The 21,213-nt window shown below is 32.2% G+C and overlaps 1 long non-coding RNA gene across 1 annotated transcript in view; it reads left to right on the top strand.

Moving 5' to 3' along the window:
• Positions 1-19,499, top strand: part of LOC141553250 (uncharacterized) — an 82,797-nt gene extending 63,298 nt beyond the window's left edge. Inside the window, exons 2-3 of the long non-coding RNA XR_012485347.1 lie at positions 14,526-14,632; positions 16,389-19,499. This is a non-coding gene — a long non-coding RNA (uncharacterized LOC141553250). The remainder of the gene's footprint in view (positions 1-14,525; positions 14,633-16,388) is intronic.
• Positions 19,500-21,213: the final 1,714 nt, after the last annotated feature.

The following is a 21,213-nucleotide window of genomic DNA, read 5'->3' as shown; positions in this document are numbered from 1 at the left end:
CTGGTAAATAAAAACTATTAAAAAAAAAAAAAAAGAATACTATTCTTTTCTGAATGTTGACCTTCATATTATTGAGCATTTAAAATAAAAAATTTTAAAAACCTATTGGCCAACAAAACTATGAGCTGTTTGATGTATTTTACTTGTTGTGCTGATGTAGAGTTAAAATGAGAGAGAAAAGGTAAGTTTGTCTTTTGGACAGGAAAGATTGTTTTTGTTCATCTGGGGATGGATTGAGGGCTTGAACTAAGATTGCTTTTGTTCATCTGGAGATGGATTGAGGGCTTGAACCAAGAGAAGTAAAATAGAAGGACTGGTATTAAGCTTTCATAAGTATCATAGAAATAACCAGGAACAAATATGGGTATATATCACTAGACCTGACTTTTCTGTCTTCTGGAAAAGGAATCACAAACTCAAAAAGTTTTCAGAGTAAGAGTAAACAGTTGCTTTCAGTTTGATAGGTTTAGGCAGTTTGTAATTTTGTGAAAACTTCTCTTGACACTTTAAAAGGGATGAACATTTGTGAGGAAAAGGTATATATGAGAACTCCACGTGTACATTGGAGCCTAGCAGAGAGGACTCCTAATGAGATAAGTGATGGGCAAAAAGAAATACCTAATCAACCCAGCAATAGTACCAGAACTAATCCCATTCAGGAGCTCCCCCAGGTGTTTAGATTATTAAATACAAACTTGAGAATAATGCCCCCTTAAGAATCTTATAATTTCAGATGATAATTTTTTTAGAACTAACTTTAAGTAATGATAAGCATTCCATGATAGGCATTTCTCTAATTATATAGGATAGACAACCTAAAAATGTGCATAATGACTTAAATTTCTATAGGATTTATATATGTATTTTGTGATTTCTTAGGTGGAAGTGCTTAATAACATTTTAAATTTAAAAATTATAATTTAAAAATGCAGAAGGCTAAGATAATCTGATGGTGAAAATTACTTTAAATTTTCTTTCTTGTTATTAACTTAACAAAGAATATAACAACATAAAGATGCCAATATATGAGGAAAAAAAAAAAAGGCTTTCATGAGACTATGAACTCTGCTTCATAGTTTGTTTTTTTAAGAGTATATTCAATGAATAAAGTATAACAAAACTATCCTATTTGTGCTCCCTTTGGAAATTTTTTTTGGTTTTATTCTGTGTATTTTGCTAAGGCTTTTTATGTTCTTTTTTTGTCTCTATCAGTGTCTTTAATTTCTAATTTTGAATGCAATTTTGAAAACATAGCATATAGTAAAAGCACAATAGATATTTGTGGAATGAATGAATAATAACAACTCAGATATATCATTTTATACTTCAGAAAGCATTTTCTGACAACAATCTTGTAAGGTAAAGAGTGGAAGGATTATTCCTGTCTCTCTACCCCCCATTTTACAAATTAGGGAAAAAGGCTCTAAAAGACAAAAAAAAGCCTGATTTAGATCATATATCTAATAATAGCAGAGCCAGGATTTGAACTCAGGTATTCTGATTTTTGACTCAACTGATTTTCCCCTCTACCTTATTGTGTCCATGTAAATTAATTTATTGAATGAATGAAAACATCCCTGATAGAATTACTTTTTCAAGTTTTCACATAGATAAATTCAGATGAAAATATGAAAGTTTTATGATAGTTCCTTTTAAGAATCAAGAGAAAGAAAAGACTTTCTTTTCAAACATGTTAACAAACATATTTGAATATAAATCTTTGCAGACTATGTATAGTCAGACCTTTATTACATATATTTGTATACATGTATATATACTAGAATTACATGATGATACATAATGATACATAAGGTTCACAAGTACATATATTATGAAAACTTTCTTTGAGAAGAAAATCAGGAAGCATCCTAATGACATGTTTAGTACTAAATAACATCAAAATTAATGAATTTTGTTCTATTTTTTTTACAAACAGGAAATGACTGATTACTAGTGTGGAAATAATTTCCAATTTAGTTTTCTATATAGAGTTATATCACCAACTTTTTAAAGCAAAAATTAAAATATAATGTTTAAAATAAGTATAAAATAAGAAGAAAAAAGTATATGTACACTATTGAAACAACTTCAACCTATTTATTGATGGTGAAAAATGGGAAATAGATTTTTTTAAAAGACTTCCACAAAAACTGTTATCATACTCTACAAAATCTTAAGTGATATATATCAGTCACTATAACAAAGAGATCAGAAGAGCCTTGAAACAATCTCAACCAGCAAATTCTTGATTCCTAAGAGGAGAGAAATGTAAAGGCAACATCAGATTGAGCATAAATTCATTTTAAAATTCTTATGGTTAGAGTGTACTTGCAAGCCCTGCTACTGAAGAAACTACAGTTGACAGATCTCTTGAATTCAGTAGTTCAGGGCTACAGAGGAATAAGTTGATCAGATGCATGCATTAAATATAGTGTCAATATGTTAAGCCCTGAGACGGAGGGGAGCACCAAGGATACTTACAAATAGACTCAGTTCAAAACCAGAGCAGGTCAAAATTCCTGTGCTCATCAGTACCAGGATAGGGCTTGTGCTTCCATGCTATATGATACAGGAATATTCAGTCTTAAAAAAGAAAATTTTATAGAGGAGTAGTGCGGGAAATGATAAGCAAATAAAATAGTAAATAGTAAGATACACTGATTTAAAAAAAATAAACACAAAACTTTAAAGAAAAATCGACAATAGAATCAGATGATCTAAATCAGTGTTATCACACTCAAATAGAAAGGAGGCCACTAAATAACAGGTAATGATTCCTGCTGGCTACCTACAGAATCAGAAAACCTAACATTATCTATGTTCTAGTATATTTTTTATTTATTTTGTTAAATATTTCCCAATTATATTTTAACCTGCTTCCTCAGGAGGGTTGTCAGCTGCATTGTTTGATATCTCTATTTAAATCATGCCAAATGTATTGAAGGGTGAATAAAACCTGAAGGAGAATAACTAAATTATAAATGGATAAGTTCTATATAGGTTTTTTATAACAAACTTTTGTCTATTAGTGACAGTAGAGCCACTACAGTTATTTGTGCTCTAATGTCTCAGTCTCTGATTCATGACACAAAATGAAGTAAAAATGACCCTAAAGTAATTAAAGGTGAGAAGGAGTAGCTATACTAGATCAAATAAATAAACTCAGAGGACAATCATTGTTACAGACAACACTATTTTGAGAATTTTTCAATAAAGCTTTTTATTTTCAAAATATATACATGCATAATTTTCAACATTCACCCTTACAAAACCTTGTGTTATAATTTTTCCTTCTCTTACCCCCACTCCCCCCTGACAGCAAGTGATCCAATATATGTTAAACATGCAATTCTTCTATATATAGTTCTACAAATATGCTACACAAGAAAAATCAGATCAAAAAGGAAAGAAAAATGAGAAAAACAAAAAAACAAAATGCAAGCAAACAATAGAAAGAATGAAAATCCTATGTTGTGGTCCACGTTCAGTTCCCACTGTCCTCTCTCAGGGTTCAGATGGCTTTCTTCAACACAAAACCATTGGAACTGGCCTGAATCATCTAATTGGGGATAAGAGCCATGTTCATTTGAATTGATCATCATATAATCTTGTTTGTAATGTTCTCCTGCTCATTTCACTTATCATCAGTTCCTGTAAGTCTCTCCATGCCTCTCTGTATTTTGAGGATGTTGAGAGAAATTTTCAAGGTATCTGAAAAGTATCAAATGCTTTGAAAAAAATCTCAATTCTTATGTTTACTAATAAGGTGAATCAGAGAATACTGATGTCCATATGTTTACTATACCCTCAATTAATTTGAAATAGAATGATCAACCCCATGTATCAAGAGCATTTTGGATGAAGTTATGAGAAAGGGTAAGCTTTCATAAATGACATTTGTCATACCGAGCAACAGTATTTACATCCATTCAGTCTAGATTAATTTTTCCTTAATAGGTATTGAAACTGTCTTGATGACTCAATTGATCTAGGGAGCAATGGCTCATATAATTGATGTAGCTTGCAGGTAGAATAATCACAAAAAACACCCTATGAGGACTTAGGAGTTCCTCACTCAGTATCGATACTTTATTCTAATTAGCCAGGATTCTATATAGCATGTTCCCCATTGAATCAATATTGAATCCTTAAATATTCTTTCCATAGTATGGTAAAGGAAACTTCCTCTTATTAACTTCCAGATGTTCTACAAGTTTATTCTGATCTTGAACCACAGGACCATGAGGAGTCCTATCTGAGCTATAGTAATTTTCAACAATAGACATCTTTATAGTTATACAACTGAATGGAAGATTTACAGAATTCTTCCAGCAGAAGAATCCTGTTATTCTTGTTGTGGTAGTGGTTTTACTCCTAAAATGCATTTGATTTGAAAGAGTCTTAAAGGTTCTCTTCCAACAAGATGACTCCCATTCAAAAATCAAGTTCTTAATATTCCTTATAAGTTGTAACAATAAAGGTCACTTTTCTTGACAATCTTATTATTAATATCAAGTAAGGCAGAAAATGGAGATATATACTTATCAAAATTGTTTGCTACATGATGTACTGTACAAAATCCAAGTGGAAGAGGGATTGCTTATAGATGTATAATTCTGTAGGTAATCCTATTTATAGATGGCATTGTATCAAGATTTGAAACCATTATAGAATCTTTTAAGTGAGATCAATAATGATTCAAAAGAGTTTGACTTAACTATCCATAGTAGAAAACCCTAGTGGATAAGGAGAAAAAAGCCTTGTTTAGATTATGATGTGCAGTTGAAGGGACAAAACATAACATTGGTCTATCCGAACATATATACAAGGACAAAGACAGACACTTTGTATGAATAATGAGCTAGGTGCAAAATTTAATAGGCAGTGAAGGACAGGCAGAATTACATTTTGTAATTTTTTAAAACTCCAAACTACTCCCTGAAACAAAATTCCGTAGTTTTAATTACTTTTTTATGCTATTGTATATCTATCATAAAATACTATAGTCTTTGGAGAATTAAAGCTGAGGGATACCCAAAAGGCAAGGAGGAGAGCACCATGGGCAAAATCCCCAACATATTATCAACCAAGAATTATGCCCCCAAAATAACATAAAGAATCAAAATTATTCATAACATGAAAAAGATAAGGTGGTCATGTGGCAAGAGTAATAGTTAATGGAGTGCCCATTTTCTCCATTAGTATCTCTATAAGTATCCTAAACTAAAAGAACTTCCCCTGAATTTTGGGTAAAGTCATTGTCCTAGGTTTATAGGAAGACTTGGGCAATAATCATAAATTATGAGAAGTCATGGACGAATTACTATCAGCAGTACCCACATTTATGAAATCATTAGTCCTTCAAAATTTCAGAATATTTAGAAGAAATGGCATCTATCACTGGTGACAAATTATCTAGAAAAATTGAAAAATAAAAGGAAATTACCTAAAAGTTTTAAGACCTTTAATCAAAGTGGAAATAATTAAAGGGTATGCTAGATATTTACAAACTGGGCATTTTATGAAAGAAAAATCACTCAGCTGTTCATGTTTTTTGGTCCAGTGATTCTACTCTTAGGTATAGAGCCCACAGAGATCAAAAACAGAAAAATTTCATGTAAGCCAAAATATTAAAAGCAGCAGTTTCTTTTGTAGCAAAAACCTGGAAACAAAGCTTATACCCATTTTTTAGAGGAATAGATAAATATAATGTGGTGTACAAACGAATGTAATGTTATATATAAGAAATTTTATTTGTGCTATGACAAATTTTAAATATAAGTAGTTCAGAAAAATTTGGAAAGATTTCTATGAATTGTTGGGAAGTGAAATATCTAGAACTAAGTGAACTATATATATATATATAACAAAAAAATCACATTGAAAGGTAACCAATTAACTGTATTGGATAGTTTTGGTCCAAGAGTACTGATGATGAAACACTATTTTCTCTATAGATAGTTAGAAACTACAAGTTGTAGATACTGTTAAACATGGTGGCTATGCCAATTAGTTTTGATTAACTGTTTTCTTTTTTACAAATAAAGGATTAAAAAGGGCTATATAAAAATTGTTGTGATATAACATCAGTGAATTTTAAAAATAAATTGGACTTATTTGTTAAATTTTTCTCTCAAGTTAATGAGATCTGAGCCTGGACTGTCTTCAAAAACACTTTTGTGATTTCATACCTGCATAGTGATTATTAAACATATAAAACTGCTTAAATGAACAAAATAAAATGTGATAATACTACTTCTTCCTTGAAAGAATAACTTGGTTGATTATATTCATAACATCTTAGAGAATATTTTTTAAATATCCAAAAGGCTTTTGTGCCTAGAAATATATTATTATATTATATTATATGCCATTAGCTAGCATTCTCGTTGTGTCTTAAGGTTTACAAAGTGCTTTACATGTTATCTCAATTTATCCTCACAGAAACACTGTAAGATTTGTTTGGTTTTTTGTTGTTGTTTTTACAGATGAATAAAATGAGGTTGAAAGATTAATTGACTTTGCAAAGGTCTATAACTAGTTAATATCTGAAGCTGAATTTCTCGGACCTGAAGGAAAAATTATATGAAAATTGGAACTACCATCCTTCTAGTCACCTAAATTTAAAACAACTGATACTTTTTCCCTTTCCCTAACCTTCACAACTAATGATCTGTCAAGTCTTGTTCATTCTACCTCCAGAACATCCTTCTTATCTGTTGCTAGTGGTCACTTTCTCTTCACCTCCTAACCTTTTATTAGCTCTGATCTGGATGATTACAATACCCTTTTACTTGATCCAACTCCAATTTCTCATTTCCAATCCATCTTTCACATAGCTGCCAAATTAATCATGAGATAATGACTGCCAAATCCTTAGTATAGTGCTGGGCACATGGCGCTATAAAAATGTTAACTAGTACCATCATCATTATCAACAATGTTGTCTTCCTTTTCATCATTCCCATGCTTAATAAGTTCCCTCTTATCTTTAGGATAACAAACTCTTCTATTTGATATTTAAGGACCTTCAAAACAAGATTCCAGTCAAGCTTGCCAGCTTTATTGCATATTGCTTTCCTACTCTGAAGTTTGAGCCAAATCTGCCAGCTTGCTATTGTGCCCCAGAAGTACCAAACATGTAGTCAGAACCAGATTAAAACGTAATTGAGAAATATTTAACAAAATAAATAAAAATACAATAGAACATACATAATGTTAATATATGGCTTCCTAAGTTAATATCCAGCCAACAATACTTCCCTTCTTTTCATTTTTATGAATTTGACACTACTGCTGTCCCAAGTATATAACATACCATCTCCCATCTCCACAGCTTTGCACATAAAGCTGAAAATTTAAATCTCACCAACTTTTCAAATTACCTTATTTCATCTTACAGCCACTGGTGGACATGAGGAAAAATCAATGCCTGGGGTAAATCTGAATAGATCAGTATTTCTCTCTCTTTCCACCCCCATCTAAATAGCTGTGCACTTTCTACTGTCCTCATGACTTTATTCAGCAATCTCCATTACAAAGTCCACAGAGATATAACATCTTTCTTTGTGCCTGGCATGCATTTCTCTTCACCTCCTCTTAATTTTTCATATTCCCTTGTTCTTCAACCTTATTCTTCTTTTCCTTGGGTTTGGACAATATTGGCCTTCACTGAATTGAAGAATCTTAGATTTAGAAGAGAGCTTAGAAATGATTCCTTCATTTAATAGGTGAGGAAGCAGTGACCCAAAGACGTAAAATAACGTGACCAAGGTCATGCTGACAGAAAGAATCAGAACTATAATCCAAGTACAGATGCTTGATTCCAAGTACAGAATTCTTTCCGCTATTAACAATGAAACTCTTCACAAAGATGCAGTTTCCACGTAGAGCTTGTGTCATACAAATAAATGAAATTATCTGTGATCTTTAGCTTCTATTTAGTATCCACACAAAGACAAACCTGACATTATTATCATTTTTTTCAGTTTTTGAAGTCTGTGCACCTGTTTTGATTCTGTTTCATGCATGATACAGCATGTGACTTTTGCTATGGCTGTGCCAATCAGTTTCTAATTGCATACCACCAGTCATTTCAACAGCTGCAGGTGTTTTCCAGTTGTTATAGTGACATTATGTTGCTTCACTCTATGGGTTCAATGTAGCCAATCCTGTGCTCATATGCCCTCTGTCAGTTCATTGTAAAGTATTATTTAGGTATTCTCTAGAGAAAAAGAAAAAGTGTTATTTTCTGGCATAAACACAATATGGTCAGAAAATCCTCTGTAGTAGCATTACTGATGAGGCTGAAAATGATATACCAGACAAACTGTTTTCAGTATTGCCAAAGATTCCTCAGAAGCAAGTTTTAGACTATGCATAAAATACTAAAATATTTTTTAAATGGCCCACGCTTTTTATCTAGACCTAAAAATGAGATTTAAAAATTTCACAGTAAAGAAAAAAACAACATTCAAAATAATTTGTTATAGAGAGTGTTTCTAATAGACCAGCTCCCTATAGGGAAAATAGGAAGTACAATTATCTAAATGGTTAAGGAAAATTTTACTTTATTCAGAATTTATATCATCATAGAATTTGAATATACATTATGTTCTAGCACTTAGTTCTGGTGCAGTTGAATTTTCACTATTTGAAAGGATTTGTTAAACATTTTTAAAACAACATAATAGCTATCTTTAGTCTATAATAAATTTCAATAATTTCAGAATTATAATTTTATTATTATTGAAGATTTATAATGTTTGATATTCAACTAAGTTCTTTATCTTGGCATGGAGATAGCTCTAATGACTCATTGTTACCTCTAGAATCAAATATGAAGTCCTGTGTTGGACATTTAAAACCCTTCATAATCTTTGCCTTTCCTACTTTTCTAATCTTATATTTTATTCTTCTCCACATATTCTATAATCTTACTATAATCTACTGCAACCCTCTACTTCTTACTGACTTTTATGACCTTGAACAAATCACTTCCCCATTTTGTATGTTGTTTACTTCATCTGTTAAGTGAAAGGATTGGATTAGTGATACTAGAGGCTGAGATTTGATGACTAGTCTAACTGGAATATTCTTATTACTGCTCAACTATAGAAATCCCACAATAATGAAAGAATTAGAGGTATGAGGTTGAAAATGGATTCCCATGTAGTCATTTCTTATTATTTTCCCCATTGTTGGCATATCAGTGGTATGGATAATTTGAGGACAGAAATGTGTATAAAAAGCTGTATAGACCTATAGACTTGTAAAAATTTTATATAAATCAACATAAAGAAATGAGCTATGGGTATCTGAATTTGTCATAACTTCACTTTGAAAAAATAATTTAACTAAAAACCTAATAAACAGCAACAAAAATAAAAACATATTCAAAATCATAAAATACAAACTGTTTATAGTTTGCTTTTAAAAGAATGTATATGTATATACATACATATATGCATCCTTTAATTAAAAAACATAGAAATATATTGAAATTTAATGTTCAACTGAGTAGAAACGTTATGATGTTTGCCATTGTTATTAAAAATATTTTATTGATGGCTTTTGTTTCTACATCACAATCACTTCTGGAAATACTCTATTTTCATCCCTTTTTTCATCAAACACCAAAACAGAATCTTGTTTGATAAAAAAGAAAACTGGTTAATCTCAAATACTTAATATAGGATAAAAAATACATATATATCTTAGCAAAATATTTTATTTGTATGTGCTCCTCTCAACCTTTTCTGTTTGTGTAGTTATAAGATTGAGGTTTGGGGTTTTCTAGTTTTTAAGTACAAAGGTAGTATATCAGTGGAATTCTTAGATCATTTGATAAGCTTACACCTTTGTTCAAAATCTTTGATTTTTTTCATACCTTTCCATGAAGAATAGTTTTAAAGATAAAGAACAGGAGTTCTCTATGCATGTATATATTCTATGAGAGAAGTATGGATAATCAAATAGTCTAGATAAAGGCTTTTCTTTCAGGTGATGAGAGAGAATGGATCAAGAGTTCATTGGGGGGGGGGTGGTCTTTTTTGAAAGGAATTGACAGATGTCCCTTCTAGAAAAGCTACTCAATGTATAAAATAGTAGATGTCAGATGAAAGACAGCTATTTATTTCCTCCAGCATCAAAGAAAAGCTTTAAATACAAGAGACTCAAGTGTGCTTTAACAAATATTTATAATTTGAATCAGTAACCTATCACAAATTGTTCACAAGAGCTTATTAAAAGATAAAGAATGCAAATTAGGCACCCAAAAGAACTACTAGAAGTCCATAAACAGATACAGAAATTTATCTTACTTACCATCTTTATAATATTCTCCCAGGAAGTAAAGACTATACAGAGATTTATAGGACTGATGAAAGGTTTTACTTTTATATCACTTGGCATTATCTGAACAGAAACTCAAGGTTCACATGTTGGCTTGGGTTTAGGAATTCTAGGGTGATAACAGAATTTATTCCTTCCTTCAAGAAGTAGTATAATTGTAGGAGATAACTCCCACTGCAAGTCAATACCCATACTCCCAAATGTTTGGAAAGGAAAATGAAAATCCTTTTCTTTTAGAGGAGTCCAAAAGAGAGAGAAAGCTGTTGGGAGTCCCAAAAAAGTGCTTTACATACATTCTCATTTCATAACCAAAATAGGTAACATTTTTAGAGAAGATTTATGTTGATAGAACATTTTTTTAAAATGAACTCTTTTTACAAACTCTAACATCAATAGTTATCCATTACTATTATCTAAGTCATGGCTTCCCTCTTCTATACTAAAGAAAATTCCTAACTTCTTTCAACTTGGATGTTTCTATCATCAAAAAATCCTAGACTCTCCCATATTTCCTCTGAGGTTTGATACATCTGCCTATATTTTGATAGCTTCAGCTTTCTTATGATTACTTCAGGGTCCAAGGTAGCATGAAAATACTTTTACTCTGTTCACAGTACATCTGAGAAAAAGACACTAATTCACTTGCTGCTTCTACCTCTATCCAGCTTCCAAGGAGAAACTGCTATCAAATGCCACTTCTATTCTGTGGTTTAGTGTCCAGCTAGCCCTATCACTCTCTCTTGTACTTCCATTCATGGCAAACCAGAAAAAGAGAGAAAATCAGGCCACAGGCTCCCTGAGTTTTCATCAAACCCCATGATGTGCTCTTTCCAATGAAGAGACGGTTTCCTTGGTAACAACAATTCTGTTACTGACTCCTTCCCTCGCCCTATCAGATATAGCCATTGAATGGAATTTCTTTGCCAGTCTATGTGATTTAAGCATTTCTAACCTGCTACATACCTCTTAAACTGTGCTTAGTTCCAAGAGTCTTTACTTTCCCTGCCCCCAATCCAATCAGAGCATTTAAAATCACACTCAAAATGCAACACTTTTTTTAAACAAAGTTAAAATGTGAGTCTTCATATCATCTAAGAAATACTGTCTTTTTGAATAAATACAATTAAGCCTTCTCCAATCTTCTAAGCCCTGAAAAGCAGAAAATGACTTGTAGCTAACTGTTGGTTCCAGTGTCAATGGACAGTGTGTGCTGCAGCAATTCTTCTCATGTGATTGAGAGATAGTTCCCAGGATAGCATGTTTGTTTTTGGAGAAACTGGTATCAAATTACTGAAAACAGACTGGAGGTAACTGAAGGAAGAATTTCCAGGTTACCTTTAAATATATGAGGATTGATCTCTGAGAAACCAAACACTTCACCATCAAAAATGGCAGAACGATACTCCAAAGGTATAAGTACAGCCCACTCTGGGATGTGTTCAGTACAGCCCACTCTGGGATGTGTTCCATCTTTGGTTCCCCAAAAGCTATGCAGAAGAGAAGATTTTCCACCTGTGAGGTCAACATTATTTGCCTAATCTCAGATTGAAATGTGTGCTGTTGATTTAATAAAATGATTGAATTGTAATTGTTTAAGTTACTCAATCTGAACTCTAAAGAAGCAAAAATCTTATAAAATGTTAAGGATTAACAATTAAGCATATGTCTTAGTCTATTATGTGTGGATTTGTGTGGACTTCCCCTTAAATATATCTCTAATGAGCCAGTTCTGTGGTATAGCATACTGAAGTACAAGTACAAGTTTTATTTAGTTCTGGATCTGCCACTAACTTTATGACCTTATAAATTCACCTTCCCTATTTGGACATCAAATTTTTTATCTATAAAATAAGGGAGTTAAATTATATGTAAGGGCCCTTCTTCCTCTAAGACTTTTTAATAAGACTTGTAACCTGGCAAATAATATTTATCATATTACTCATTATTTAAACAATTTTGGAATGAGATATTCACTAGAAGAATTTTTATCTTGTTGTTAACATAAAAAGAGTTAAACAGGTAGTAAGGTTTTTAGTAAAGATGACAGAAGTTAAAAGAACTAGATTCTCCTTACAAACTCCTCCAAAGAAAGAGAGAAAGTAGCTGAAAATGCACAAATAAGAAAAAAAATTCAAATAAACAAAGGAAAAGAATGTCAATTCAATTAAAAAAAAATGCAAGAGAGCACATGAGGCCTAAAATATCAGAATTATGATGACAAGAAAAGAAACCCAAGGTATTCTGAAAGATATCCTTGAACAAATAAATGTGCCTTTAAAAGACCAAGTTTTTATTTTTTTTCTTTATTAGCCATGATGCAAAAGAAAACACAAATATAATTTTAAAAATAAAGTTTAAAAAGTAATCTTCAGTCTGTGTTTAATCAGTTCTCTCTCTAGAGGTAAATAGCATTTTTCTTCATAAAGAACAAGTTTTTCCAAAAAGTTTGAATTAAGTAAAACTGTATTGTTATAGAGAAAATGTGGGGCTAGAATAAAAAAATGCTAAAAGAAAAAAATATGAACACTAAAGATTTTGGGGAAATAACAATGTCTCTACGATATGGGGATTATAATATAAAACCACAAAAAAAATTTATGGAAGAAACCAGTAGCAGACATATAGCAGAAATAAAATTGCATATAGCACAGAAACAAAAATAGAAGTTCACAAAATCATTGTATTATCCACACAACTTGAAGACATGCAAATTCAACTAACAGACCTAAAAAGATATTTATGCAGCAGTCCACAATTGCCTAAAGTTGGTTATTTGTAACTTGCAACATATTTTTTCATCGTAACAATGTTATACATGTTGGTCAGGTCCTCAGGCTAACCAACAAAAGCTTATTTAATCTGGAGGATATCATTGTAGAATGATGCAACACAATCTAAGCATTCTGTGTCACAATGTTTCTATGGAAAAATGCATTTGGAGTTCCAACTTGGGACCTCAAGAGAGTGAGTTTGTTTTTTGAAAACTTAGAAGAAAACTTTAAAACAGATTGGGTAGACTGGAAGAATCATTGATCTTTTTAAAAGTCTACTTATATTAGTATGTAAAGAAAGATGACTACAAGTACTAGTATAGTTTTTAAATACACAAAATACTCAATCTAAATTTCAGAGAAAATAAAGTTTCAAATTATGCTCGGAATTTTATCATGTAATATTGTGCATCAAAGTATACATATTTATGTATCTCAGACTACGAGCTCTATGAAATCTAGGAGTGGAGGGCTCTGGTATAAAAGATGGGGATGAGAAAGTGGGACAAGGGTTGGAAATACCCTCCTTTCTTCCATTACTAACATCAATTCTGAAACCTTAGAGCTCATCTATTCTCCTCCAGGAAACTAATTCCAGGACTTAGGATGTTTTTGTGAGAGAGAAAGAAAAATCTCCAGATGGGGATGAAGGACATACTGGAAAGGGAAGGAAAAGTGCCTGTATCTAGGAGGCTGCTTGACTTAGCATGGCTTTTCAGAAAGCTGGTACAAGCCAATATAGTTAGGAACTTTAAAATTGTGATAGAGAAGATATTCAACAATTTATATAAAATACTGTGGCATTTTAAAAAATATTGAATAAGCTGGAATCAATTATTAGAGAAAATTTATAGCATCTATAATGATTTGCAATAGTCCACTGGGTAAGAAGGGGCATTAGCAATTCTCTGGAAAACTTCATGGAGGATAAGATAAGGTAGCTTTTTCTCCCCCTAAGACAAATAGTTTCTGAGATAAAATTTGAAGGAACTTCAAAATAAACAGGTTTAATACTTTAGAAAATGAAAATTTAAGATCCTTCTATTTTTTTTTTTTTTTTTTTTTGCCTTAGCAGACCTAGGCTTCTTTTCTTTCTTCCCGCTCAAGTCCTTGGAGGCAAAAGAAAATTTTGTTCCTTCCAAATCTCTCCCCCACTCCTCTAGTATCTTTTTTTATGTGTTTGAGTGTGTTTTCCCCTGTCATTTTTCACTTCTTTAACTACCTCCTCCTTGTGTTTGTGTGCCTCTTTACTGAAATTCCATTTTAATTCTGGTGTACTCAATAAATATTTATGTACAAATCAGTCTTGAAATGGTTTAAATGCCATCCTGCCTGATGGACAAAAGAACCCTTTGAGGTCTTTCTACTAATGCATTTGTGATGCTAATTTGTTCATTTCAGAGTGGAATTCTTCCAGTCTTGAAATAAATTTTTAAGCTGCTCCTGAGAAACAAGAGCTACAAAATAAGTCAGTGAAAAATTTCATTTCATGTACCTGGCACAAACTGGTAAGTACCACCTCCTTCATATAAATGACCCTATGCCCCATACATTAACTCATGAATCATGAAAAAAATTAATTCTAATATTATATTCTACCTTGCTTTTTTATAACTTTGGTATCTTAGTCTTCCAAAATATTATTCAGTCAATATTTTGATTATTTTTTAAAATTTTATTTGACCAATATTTTATAAACCAATTTACTTTGTCAGCTTCCACATTTCTTCAAAAGTCAGAAAAGAGAATTTTTTTTAAACAGGTAGAATCTATTTTAAGGGTGCCTTAAACCTGGGACTTTTGAAAGAGCAAAACAAACAAATATAAAACCCAAACATCAAAAAATAAGTAGGAATTGGCTGGCAAGCTTCAATAAGAATTAGAATTCATATTTTATAATACTTTGCAGTTTAGTGTTCTCCACACAACTTCATGAGATTGAGAATGTAAATATTTTTATCCCCATTTTACACATGGGAGAACTGACCCTTAACGAGGGGTAGTATGACTAATTCAAGTGGGACTCTGAAAACACTTTGTTTTACAGTATTACAGAGTATCTAATGTGCTTTATACAAAATACTATATTCATGTTTGTGCTTTTTCACCCTCTTAGACTGTAAGCTTCATGAGAACAGGAGCCATATTTTATGCACATTTCTCTCTGTATTTATAAGAATCCTTTGAAAAGATAGGAATATAATAAATGTGCATTGACTAAATGAAGTAGAGAATTTGGGACTGAAATATGAAATGAAATATGTAAATGAAATGACCAAGACAAAATGTGAATAGAAGCTCCGACTCCAAATCCAGTGTTCATAAAAAAATGGATATCCATTATTTTTAGAATTATTATTCCATTATTTGCAACTGTACAACCTGGATTACTTTCCCTTTTTCTGCCCAAACCCCAGTCTCTAGCCTTGAAAACATTTTATCCTTTTTCTCTCCCCTGTATTTGTAGTAATTATATATTATCCAAAGAATTATAAAGACAGGCAACATGGGCGCAAGCAGATATACTTCCCAGCCAAAGCAAGCCCCAGAAAGAACAATTAATGACACTTCCTTTGTGTGGATTGAGATTCCACTAGTTGACTTCTAGAATGTAATATCATATTCAATATAAGCACATGGATAGAAAAAAAAAAAAAAAGATGGCTAGGATTATAGCACATATAGCACATACTGTATCTTCCTACAATAATTTAATAATTAGGCATTAAAATTATGACCTTCAATGCTCTGAGTAGGGTTAGCCTTTAGGATATTAAAACAGTATCCCCTTTCAGTTTTAGAACTTCCAGAATATGATAGATGCACAAACCAGACCAATGCACAGTGAAGTTTCCAGGAACTTAGTGCCCTGGAAATCTGGACTCAGTAATCCTGCTGCCCTATTTACCCATATAGTATCTACCAAGAGAATCACTGAAAACTATTAAAACATAAAACCACTTCTCCCTCTTCCTGTGTGGCAACACACTTGTGTACTATTCCTCATTTACTAAAGATGTGAATCTTCAACTAGCTTATTCTCAGGAATTGCGAGAGATTTAGGGTAAAATACTGCACTTTGAGTTGGCTGTCCCACTGCTCAAGAGACTGATAGAGCTGAAAAAACTCATCAGGAGAGTAGTTTTGCCTTGGTGGAGAGAACATTGGTTTATAGCTGGGAAATTATTAGAATTCTGAACTCTGATACATGTGGCTAATGCTTCTGAATATTACCATGTTTTTACTAATCTAATGTTTTTACAGACTTTCTCTAGCAAGAGGAGCAGGAGTCATGATTGCGACAAGCCATTGCCTGTCTCATAATCCTAGAAGAATCTGATATATGACTGACTGATCTACCAATGTCATGAAAAGTTTGCAGCCCTGGTCTATGTGTAGAATTGTTCTATTACATGTGACAAACAAACAGCTACCTATTACACGTTATTTTGTATTAATAGTTATCTGCCCACTGATACATCTTTGTGGCATTCATTCATTCAACATAGATATTAGCCCTAATCCCTAAGGTTTTTCCAGACTAATTTGTCTAGACCCTTAACGTAATGCATGACCATAATTTATCAACAAACATATAATAAATGCTTACTTTGTGTCAGCAAGGACTAGGCTAAGTCCTTGGATTTAAAGACAAAAGTGATCTTGAAGCCCTTTCCCATCCTAGTTAAGGCTTTTGTTAAACATCTTGCCAAAAACTCAGAAATTTATGTACTTGGAATTCCCTTTATCTAATCAATGGAGAGATACCAACTTTTACAGAAGATGTTACTTTTAAGTTGGCTAATAGTGTAATGAATATAGAACTGTACTTAGAGGAAACTTGTTTCAAACATTTACTAGCTTTGTAACCCTGGGCAAATCATTTAACCTCTATCAGTTTCAGATCTTTCATATGTAAATTTATGAGGTTGAGAATATATATGTAATATAGCACCTACCTCACAAAATTGTTGTGAAATTCAAACAAAATAATCAGAGTACTTTGCAAAACTAAAAATGCTATATAAATATTCGCTATTATTTTATGTTCAAATTAATGAAATCTTCATAGCCTTAAAAGATGTAGACAAATTATCCTACAAGTGAAAAAGATGAAAGGAAGCACTTGCAGAAGTGAGACTTCATTATTTCATTACAATTATGAGACTTTATATATATATATATATACATATATTATCCTACAAGTGAAAAAGATGAAAGGAAGCACTTGCAGAAGTGAGACTTCATTATTTCATTACAATTATGAGACTTTATATATATATATACATATATTTCTCTATTCTTATTATTAAAATCAAATTAAGAACCTTTATGCTCATCTGAACTCTATTGAGTACATCACAGAACATTGCTTTCACTATGGTCACTATAGAACATTGCTTCTCTTAATGAACTTTCCAGCAAGAATCATGAGAAAGATTTTTACTACAACTAGAAATATAAAATTAAATTCCTATTATATAGTAAAGATGGACACACACACAAACACACACACACACACACACGAGAGAGAGAGAGAGCCCCATCAATTCTTCATTGTTTATCAGTATTATCACTTTTCAATTATTTTTTTTTGGACATATGGGAACAATTCTCTATATATCCAACAAAGAATTAGTAGAAAATGACCAGAACTACTCTTCAAAAAATAATTTTTAAAATTTACTGTTTTTAGCAAAAATGTCACATCAGAACTTCAAAGAGAAAGAAAAAATTATTTCCATGACAAATATTGTTATAATTAAGTCTAACACTTGTTACATATTACTTTTATGATATGGAAAACTTCCTAGTAAGGTTGGTTTATTTTTAGATGGGATCAAGAAAAAATAATTTTATGGACTCCTAAGTCGATGATTTATTTGGAAGGAAGTTTAGAGGTTAGCTAGTCCAATCTATATTTGAAGAGAAATGCCTTCTCTGACAAATGATTATCAGCCTCTGGTTGGATTTATTCTTGAAGGTAATTTCAAAATCGTATACAAATACTTTGTTCAATTCTGTGAGGATGCTAGGAATATAGTTATAATGGAACAACTTCCTTAAAGTTGACTGTGCAAAATCCCCTAGGCAGTATTGTCAAGTAAGTCATTACTATTCTCCTCCTTCCCTCTAAAAGGTTATCCCACAGGACACCAAAAAAACAAACAAACAAACAAACAAAAAACACAAAGCCCGATTTCTTTCCACAGCAGTACAATACTATCATTTTGTAGGAAATATATTATATTCCTATTTCACAGGTTGTATAAATTTAATTCTGGTCTAAGCAAAAATTATGCAAAGCACACTCATCACTACTTTCTTCCTCCATATTTCATCAGGGAGTTAAAGTATCCCAAAATACTCTAGCTAAACCTGTTTTAAAGGAAACATGGGAAGTCTTTCATGAAGCAGTTACAAAGGAATTTATCTTAGGGTAAATTTAAAGGGTCTTAATAACAGACATTTTGAAAAGATACATAAAAAGATTTCTATAAAATTCCAAAATTTCCAATAATTTTGAAATCTCCTTAAGAAACAGAAGTCCTTTGATATTGTGTGTGTGTGTGTGTGTGTATATACATATATGTATGTATAAACACACATTTAGACACACAATCTATTCTCTGTATTACATCTGACTTAACTTTATGGCAGACAAAACATTGAGAAAATGCTATGTTGCTGTGGAATCGAACATTATGTTGTAAAAATAGCAAGTTATCAATCAATATATAAAGAGAAACTTGGCATGGGGCCTGATCTACCCCATAAGGAGTCAATAAATTGTTCACACTTAGGAAATGCATTAACTCTTTGGCCACTAGGGTACTTTTAATAAACTACAGTATACAGTACTCTATAATCAAATGAATTATTCACTGATGATTACCCAGTTTGTGTGTATCTAGCTCTCTTTCATCTCTTATCTTAATATCACTTCTAGTTTTTCTGTTTGTTTATTTGTGTGGGGGATATGTGTGGGTGTGTTTACCATATGTTGCTTGTCAGTAAGTTAAGGTAGAAGGGATAGAGTTAGAGGAAGTAAAAACAAATCAGATGTTCTTCCTTTTTATCAATAACTTATAAAAATTTGATAAGGGAAAACATTAAAAGTTAATACCTGACAAAATGTTTTAACTTACTTTTGGATTTATTTATTTCTACCATCCTAACTTTGGCTTGTGTAACTAAAGAGTGGATTGTAACTCTGGATTTACAAAACAAATAAAGTAGGGATAACTATTAACATTTGAACAGATTCTTTGATTTATGAAGTTTTACCATTGACCTCATTTCAAAAGCAAACAAATCCTGAATGCATTTAAAATATGATTCAAATTACTAAAATTTTATTTACATATAGGTTTTCTAAAACATACATGTATAAAGTCAAGCATATTTGTATTGCTTACCAGTCATATGGGTAGATTTTTCTTTTACTTATATATACTTGGCAGTTGCTCTGGGCTAATATTCATAAAATGTACAAAACAAACAAATATATAAATGTATATGTATATGTGTATTGCTGTATCTATATGAATAAAACCCAGATCTTAAGCTTAGAGAATTTGCATAAGACTCTCCTCATTGGTGGAGAGATTGATAACTAATACTACATGCCTGCATGAAGTACAAAGTTATGTAAAAGCTTGTGAAAAAAGAGATCTTTTCTTTCCTTTTTGCTTCAAAAGGACACAATTCCGGAAAGTTTACAGGAATAGATCCAGAGCGATTCAGAGGCATATAGAAGAAAGCTAGCTCCTTCAACATGACCCTAATTTCCAGCATACTACCCTAGAAACATTGAGGAATTTCCTTTTAGCTGAGATCAAAGCTTCTCTTGTTGAGCTGAGATAGTTCTGGAAGAACTAATTCACTCTGTGTATTGTCTGGTATATTTCAATCTGATTTCTGTTTGCGCTCTGCTTAAATAAATAGGTTTACTTGTTATTCCCTAGTGTGACAGCCTTTCCTATAACTAGCTTTTGGTGGGGTGGAGTCAAACCTTCAAATATAAATAAGGGGTACTCCCCTCTTTAAGGAATAATGATCTGGAAAGCAGCTTATGGGTAGCATAAGTTGATAAATCTGTAATTGTTCCTATTCTTTTCCAAAGAAAATTTTAGTTTATGCTGAGATTTATGCCCATTTTCTCCCTTAAATACTGCTAGCATAGCTAACTTCCCCAACCCTTACTTACTCTAACAAGTTGGTTCCCTAAAGAACATTTAACTATTTCTCCCTTCAGTATTTTAGAAATAATTTTAAGGGGTTGGGAGATAGTTTTCTAGTAGTATCCTTCACAAACCCTCATCTGATATTGCCCTCTTAATTAGCTTTTTTAGAAAGAAGTATTTACTAAGCAGAGAAGATTTAGACAGAAATAACTTCCCTTTTCTCCCCAGACGGGCGCGCGCGCGCGCGCACACACACACACACACACACACACACACACACACACACACACACACACTCTCTAGGGAAAGTGGGCTCAAGCTTAAAGAATATGAGGCAAAAGGTTAACTCACAACTCATGATTTTTGGAAATCCTTTTCTCCTTTCATAAAGTCCTCAAAAGGTTTCCCTTTAAAACATATGGGTGGGTGCCCTTGTAGATTCCTGTAGGTGCATTTCTTCAGTGTTCTCTAACTGGTCCTTGGTTCCTGATCCAGACATTGCCATTGGTCACTACTGTTTTAGAAATGCTGCTACTAACACAATTGTCCAAATCTTCTGACCTTTCCAAAGTCACAAAGTTTTCCTCTGATCAAGGGAAGGAGGAAGAAGGCATAGATTTCTCCCTGCCCCGCCCCCAAGTGATTCCCTCTCTATTAAGCTAGTCAGTTATTGGAATGCCAGATTCTAATTTTGCTTGCTGTTTTAGCCAAACCCACCAAAGGTGAGATTCTCTTTAGCTAATCACATTTCCTAGGAACCATCATCTGCTTTCATTTAAGGACTCAAGTATTTCACTTCTAAATTACTTTTAAGAACTTATTCCTACCTAGTTTCCACCTTTGATTGATTGTCTCTCACCTGATAAAGCTCAGGACATAAGAGTATCTTGTTCCTCACATTA

Source organism: Sminthopsis crassicaudata, chromosome 2 (assembly GCF_048593235.1).
Source record: "Sminthopsis crassicaudata isolate SCR6 chromosome 2, ASM4859323v1, whole genome shotgun sequence".
Lineage (NCBI taxonomy): Eukaryota > Metazoa > Chordata > Mammalia > Dasyuromorphia > Dasyuridae > Sminthopsis > Sminthopsis crassicaudata.
This window is presented reverse-complemented; position numbering and strand designations above follow the sequence as displayed.